Genomic DNA, 7,010 nt, shown 5'->3' on the forward strand with positions numbered 1-7,010 from the left:
AGAACGGTCATAACATGAGGGAGTATGTTCTCATTAAAAGAAAAGAGATAGATCATTGAGAGTCTTGGTTGATGAATGTCTTTCATGTACTCTCTATGAAGATGATTTTTCAGTCAACATGATTTGAGATGAAATAAACAGCATGCATGTTTAATTTGACCAACGTTGGATCAAGCATGTGTGTCAAAGAGCATTCGGATTTATTTCTGAATTTGATGATTGAATATGCAGTCAAAAGAGCCAATTCTGGCATTTATATCCCTTACAGGGAATTACCCGGATAGCGGGAAAACATGATTATGATAAAACCCGCATGGCGGGAAAAAGTCTAGGAAAATTCCTGCGTAACAGGGTAAAGTTAAAATAGTATTATGTCAAAAATCCTATATGGCGGGAGAAATTTTACAAAGGACTTATCCTGTATGACCGGAGAAAGATATGATGACTCATGTGCTTTTAATATGTCCAACTATGGGAGAAAAGTATGGGGTAGCTATTATGCTTTCATAGTATCGACCGTACACCTTATGTGTAACGGTCATTAAGCACTCAATAAATCCAAAGAGAATAAAAGTTATAGACGAACCTAAAGATAAGAATGATATGCAAGTGTGACTTGCAAAAGTACTAATGATAAAGAACTCTGTTGAGTTTCTGAATTGGAATGAGGAAAAAGTACTCCCATACCAGTTAACAGATAACTTCATTTCGTATGAAGCAATCATATAAATGAAGTAGCTAATCAAAGTTTCCTCATTCACAAGAGTTGTGAATGGTTTATCGAAATTGTGGCAGAAAAGTTCTTGCCACATTTCCAGGGGGAGAAAGAAATATGAGATAAATTAAGAATGATAATAATACCCCTAAAGAAAATAAATAGTTGTATTCCTGGATCTTTTACATTTTCGAATGCGGACTAAGGAATACTAAGACGGTGCTTAAAAGTGCCATAAAGAAGAAAGTTTTAATAGAATAAACCCAAATAATAAAGTTTAAATATACCCCACTTTTAGTGAAGATGGAGTAATCTGGGGAAGCATGGTATGAAAATACCCAAGACTCGAATAGATTGTATGTGGGGGAGCATGTTGTATGACCTATACAACACCTGTTGTTAGCTCTATAAAGGAGGAATGAGTGAACATGGATCTTGTGATAAAGGTCCTTGTAAAACCTATTGCCTCTTGGAAATGAAAGACTATACAATTAATTTGCCTCTTGGCAATGACAACGCAACAACAACCCCATATGAAAGAAGTGCCAGTACCTGAGACACAAATGGTCTCAAGGAATGAGAAAATCAGATACTTCTGATTACTATAAAGTCTATGTTAGTGAAATTCAAATGGAGGTTGATCCCACCTCATTTAAAGGGCTCAATCGAGCTTTGAGAAGTGTCTGCTTATCTAAATGATAAGAGACTATGTGATATGAAATGAAATTGGTGAATTCCGACGATGTTTGGGACTCATGAGTAATTTTCAATGGAGCCAAAACAGTAGGGTGTAAAGAGTCTACAAGGACAATGTGACTCCAAAGGAAATATGTAAAGGTGTGTAAAACGTGACTTAAATCGAAAGGTTTTGCGTGTTTTACACTGTGTAGATTACAATGAGTGTTGGTAGCACATCATGATCTGAGTTACATCAGATGAAAGATATTATGATCTGAGTTACATCAGATGAAAGTAAAGAACACAGGGGATACTGCCTGAAGAAGTCTTTTATGGACTAAAGAAAACAAATGATATTTTGGGTCAAAGAAAATGAGAGGACAATTGTGTTTGTATAAAGTTATAGAATGGAATTTCATTTCCTAATCCTGTACATGCGGATAACATTCTACTTGTTAATAGTGTTGTTAATCGACCGCATGAGGAAAATAAGTTCTTGCCCTCAAAGTTCAAAAGAATGTTCTTGGTAGAATGTCTCTCGTTATATGGATCGAGATTCACCGAGAAAAGAATAAAAGGGTATTAGGAATGTCGCATGGGCATGCTAAGGAAAGTTTCTAAAGTATGCCTGTGAGAAAACCTACGCCTGTTCTTATAGTAAAGGGTAATGATTTTGGGAACTTCAGTGTTCCAAAGTCAATACAAAATAGACCAAATGAATATGGTACCATATGCTTCAGCTGTTGGAAGCTTAATGAATGCAAAAGTATAACATTATCCTGACACAGTTCACATAACCGGGTTATTTTGGCAATGTCCAGTCCGGATATAGATTACTGAAATGGAGTCAAAAATATCAGCCTCGTGCTAAAAGGAGCAAAAGCTCTCAAAAGGTTGTGAATATAGAGATAGAACTTGTGAAATATACAACGAAATCCACAATTGTCGCTAACTTTCACACTTGAAGCTTTTGTGTGGAAAAACTCTAAAGAATGAATCAATTATCATTAATATGATGTAAGTATAATGTACATCATGATATGAGGCTGAGGGACAGGCAAAAAGGTTAAAGAAACATGTACCCGGAGTTGATAATGGTTGACAGCAATAACCATTAATAATTCGCTCCTATGACAACGAGTCAAGTGTGGTGCCAAACACATTGACACAAAGTTATACGTTGTTAAGGAGAAAGTCCAGAATTATGTTGAAATGCTTGGGGCATGAAAGCAACAGACAAGTATTTGCAAATCTTCTTAATGAAGGCTTACCGCCCAGTGCGTTCAGAGAACACACAGTCGACATGGGTTTATGGTATAGTCTATGTTTTCCAGACAATAAAGGGCCCAAAAGTTAATGTATATATTTCAAAACAGAGAGGTGTGTTGTAGCTGTCAAGTCCATCGGTGATTGACCGTGACGATACGGCAGCTCATACGCATTAATCTGTGATGAAATGAGTACTTCGAAAAGAGTTATTTCAAAGTAGAAAGTTATAAGTTTGAAAGATGAGATCAAAGGGGAGAATGTTAGTATTGATCTCTCCACCAATGGGCACAAAGGCCCGTTGGACCCTTGACTCGCTCCCTGATCGGGGGAGCCCAACCCAACTGGGTTGTGGGCCCCTGTCGCGCTGGCTATAAGAGGGAGGTGGGGACACTAGGGCACGCATGCCAAAACAGAACGGTGGCCCACCTCCCTAACCTCGCCGATTGAGGAAAGCCGGTCAGTGATGGGAAGCTCCACAACGCCCTGCCGCTCCCCACCGACGCCATCAGCCACCTTGCAGTTGCCCTCTACACCGACCATCGCTGCCCGTGCGCAGACCATCACTGACGAATCAGCGATGGCCGGAAGGCTAAGGTAAACACCAGAACAGAGAAGATATTCCACTGGTCTACTCCTAGTCGATCAAGTAAGTCTATCACTATGTACTCATCAAATATGAGCGGTGAATGACCTAAGTTTTACTAAAATACATGGATGGGAAAGGTGTGACAGCTCCCGGGTGCCTAGGCACCCTATATGAACAGTAAAAAATAGAGAAAAAAATGTCATGCAAGGTTTCATGCCAAAATGTCGTGTAGAGAAAGGTGTACGAATGAGTTTCAGATTTCAGTAATAAAAATGCTCAAAACTTCAAGCACTGAAATATTTTTCGTGTGTAGAGCTCCTCGAATTGTTTTCTGGCATGAAAACTTGCAAGCGCCTACAAGGTTTGATTATCTTTGATGTTGCAAAGTTTCAGATTTTTTTGAATTTTTGTATTTGTTTTGATTTTACTGTTCATAGAGGGTGCCTAGGTACCCAGGAGCTGAAAACCACTCTCTTTGGAGCTGATCTGTCTACATGTAGTTCTTAATCGCCCATATAACTTCATCAATCCCATCAGCACAAATTTAATGTACATTGATGTAATGGTGGTCAGGGGTGGATTAATGAGCTGCTCGGCTTGTTAAGTCGTGCTCGTTAAGGCTCAGCTCATTAAGCTCAGTAAGATTAACAGGCAAAAAACACTGCTCGGCTCGGTTCGTTTGAAACTCGTTAAGCTTGTAAGTGATCGTTAACATATTTTGATGTGTTGTAGTCTACATGATAGTGTGTATATGTGATTTTTAAGAAGGAAGATGGTGACTACAAAGGAAATGCACTAGTTTGTTGCCTCCTATCCAGATTAGATTAAATAGATAGGCCGAGGTGCTACAACAATTTTGTCACGTAAGATGAAATAGGTGTTGTGTTGTTACTAACGAGCTTAGCGAGCTACTCATGAAACTCGTTAGCTCATTCATTAAGCTCGTTAAGGTTTACGAGCTGAAATTGATGATTGTCTTTGTTCATGAAGAAGCGAGCCACGAGCATAACGAGCCGAACTATCGAGCGCTCATTAAGCTCGCGAGCTACAAGCTTTTGGTCCAGCCCTAATGGTGGTTAGATGATATCATATATGTGATGGAGGCATCCCTACTACAAGTATACACATAGCCCCCACAGCCACACCTGCTCAAGTAACAGAAAAATAAAAATAGGTGTATCAGATAGTACTTTTTATAATACTTTGCAATGATATGCCAACACATTGCATCCAAACAGACCATAAACTTTCACATATTCCCTTGCCTCCCTTGTATCTGTAGTATCTCGAGAGTGGCTACAATAAGAACTAACAATCAGCAAGAACCGTATGATTTTTTTTATCTATGAATTGTTGTGCAATGTAACTGCAGGCCATTAATACGGGCTCATGCAACCAATGTAAATAGATATGATGGAAGTGCTAGTTTGTAAACGAGCTAAAGTTGAAATCTATCTTCTATATAACTTTGTATATTTCTACTCTTTCTGATCCATATTGATTGTCGCTGCTTTTGTAAAACATTAGTAAAAAGTTATACTAAAGCAGCGACAATTAATATGTAATCAGAGAGAAGTATTTTTGTTGTTGCTTGCCTCCCTAGTCTAATTTAGCAATTCAGAGTTTCAGACCATGCCTGCATTGTATCAATCCATATCATCCGTGTACATGTAACAGTGAAGGACATGTATGTATCACCATCGGTCACTTCACAAGTAAAAAAATTGAATTCAACTCAATGAAACAGCCCAAAACTGTAGAAATGGAAGTGGCCCATGCATCTATTTACTGTCAGATTAACTATTACAAGATTCATCCAATTCTCAATGTCCTCATATAATTTGGAACATTAATGTTCTTTTCCCTTACGAGTTTGTTGCTGCATATTGTGATGGGAGATAAATTCTAACTAGCAGGGGAGGATGGGTGTGCTTGTCACCCCCTCCAAAATTATAAATTATAATTTACTTTATACTAGTGTTGAGCTGATTAACCTTTTGTCCATTGCAAATGATAATGTGTAACTGTTAACTGTTATACTGTTCTCAACAATCTGTAACATGATAATACTAATTGCAGTTAGCATTCAGATGAACAGTAAATATGTACAACGATCAAGCAAATTTAATCTGTGTTTTTTCAAGTTTGTTTTACAAGGCCAATGCAATTCCTTTTTTGTAAGAGCAGTCACTGTTCCAAATTTAACACCGTCATATTGCAGGCGTGTCTATCAAACCATCGTCGGCCACACCTATTAGTAGTAGGAATGTAATGCAACATCCCACGAAGGTCCGCAAAAGTGATAAGCCAATACAAATTAAACTAATCCAACTACAACCCAGTTAATCTATTTTTTCTAATCCACACGGCACCACAGCAACATTGAACCAAAGCCAGGAGAATCACACGTTGCAAGGCAAAGTTGGGGAAATGACAAGAGGATCGAAGAGCAGAAGGCCAACGGTATCACAATTGCTATGAATAAATATCGATAATGGTCAATACAGCATGTTTCACATTTAGGGCAAACCAAAATAGTAAGCACCACACATGTCTTTTGTTGTAACCAGCATATATATAGAGTACGTAACCATACAGATATTTAGAACGGAATAAAAGTTCCCTATCACGAGCGAGTGACACGGCTAAGAACCAGAAGCAAATCAACTAATACGCTTGCTTATGACGAACGGCACGATGATCTCCCATCTAGGGTTTTAGGCACGTTCGCCACGGATGCGGCGGGCGAGCTGGATGTCCTTGGGCATGATGGTGACGCGCTTGGCGTGGATGGCGCAGAGGTTGGTGTCCTCGAACAGCCCGACGAGGTAAGCCTCGGCGGCCTCCTGGAGGGCCAGCACGGCGTGACTCTGGAAGCGCAGATCGGTCTTGAAGTCCTGGGCGATCTCCCGCACCAGGCGCTGGAACGGCAACTTGCGGATGAGCAGATCCGTGCTCTTCTGGTACTTGCGGATCTCCCTCAGCGCCACCGTCCCGGGCCTGTAGCGGTGGGGCTTCTTCACGCCGCCGGTGGTCGGGGCCGACTTCCTCGCCGCCTGAACAGGAAACGGCACAATCGAAACCGTGGATCATCAGCGAAACAGCAATAGATTGGAACAGGAGAAGAAGGAGAGAAGGGAGGCGGCGAGACGCACGATGGTGGTGGCGAGCTGCTTGCGGGGGGCCTTGCCGCCGGTGGACTTGCGGGCGGTCTGCTTGGTACGCGCCATCTTCTTCTTCTTCGGTTCCTCCTCGACTTGCGCTGCGGGATTTGGGTGGTTAAACTCGAACGGCTGGACGACGGGTGCGGAGGCAATTTATATACGTGAGGGGGCGGTGGGGAAACGTGGACCGAGGCGGTTTCCTGTGACCGCTCGGGAGGAAAAAGGTTTCGTGATGGGCTCGCTGATCCACATGCTCGGCGCTGGTTGGTCATGGAGCGACGATGTGCGGATCGGTGACCTGGCGGTGGTTTGATCGGGCTCTTATTTTCTTTCTGAACACACCAAGTCGGTTTGCCTTTTATTTTGGTACTAGCAAATAGTATGACCGAGCGTGGCAATGGGTGAGGAAAAAATCGCAGTTCATAATAAGCATGATCTAAACCGCATGGATGGCGTTGAGGTAGTCCAGTTGGAGAAACAGTGACGGCATCCAGGGCCACACCGCGCCGGAAACCCAAGTAGATAGGTTTAGCCGCAAGGGCGGGTGCGGAGAAGGCAAGAGGTTCTGCCGGAGAATAAAATGACTGATTCACACTGA

General features: G+C 41.5%; 1 pseudogene across 1 annotated transcript; it reads right to left on the reverse strand.

The window, feature by feature from the left end:
* Positions 1-5,699: 5,699 nt before the first annotated feature.
* On the reverse strand, positions 5,700-6,684 carry LOC123138730 (histone H3.3-like; annotated as a pseudogene). The gene is made up of 2 exons (XR_006469291.1): positions 6,404-6,684; positions 5,700-6,304 (listed from the first exon to the last, which is right to left on the reverse strand). The product of XR_006469291.1 is annotated as a histone H3.3-like (transcript).
* Positions 6,685-7,010: the final 326 nt, after the last annotated feature.

Source organism: Triticum aestivum, chromosome 6B (genome assembly GCF_018294505.1).
Source record: "Triticum aestivum cultivar Chinese Spring chromosome 6B, IWGSC CS RefSeq v2.1, whole genome shotgun sequence".
Classification (NCBI taxonomy): Eukaryota; Viridiplantae; Streptophyta; class Magnoliopsida; order Poales; family Poaceae; genus Triticum; species Triticum aestivum.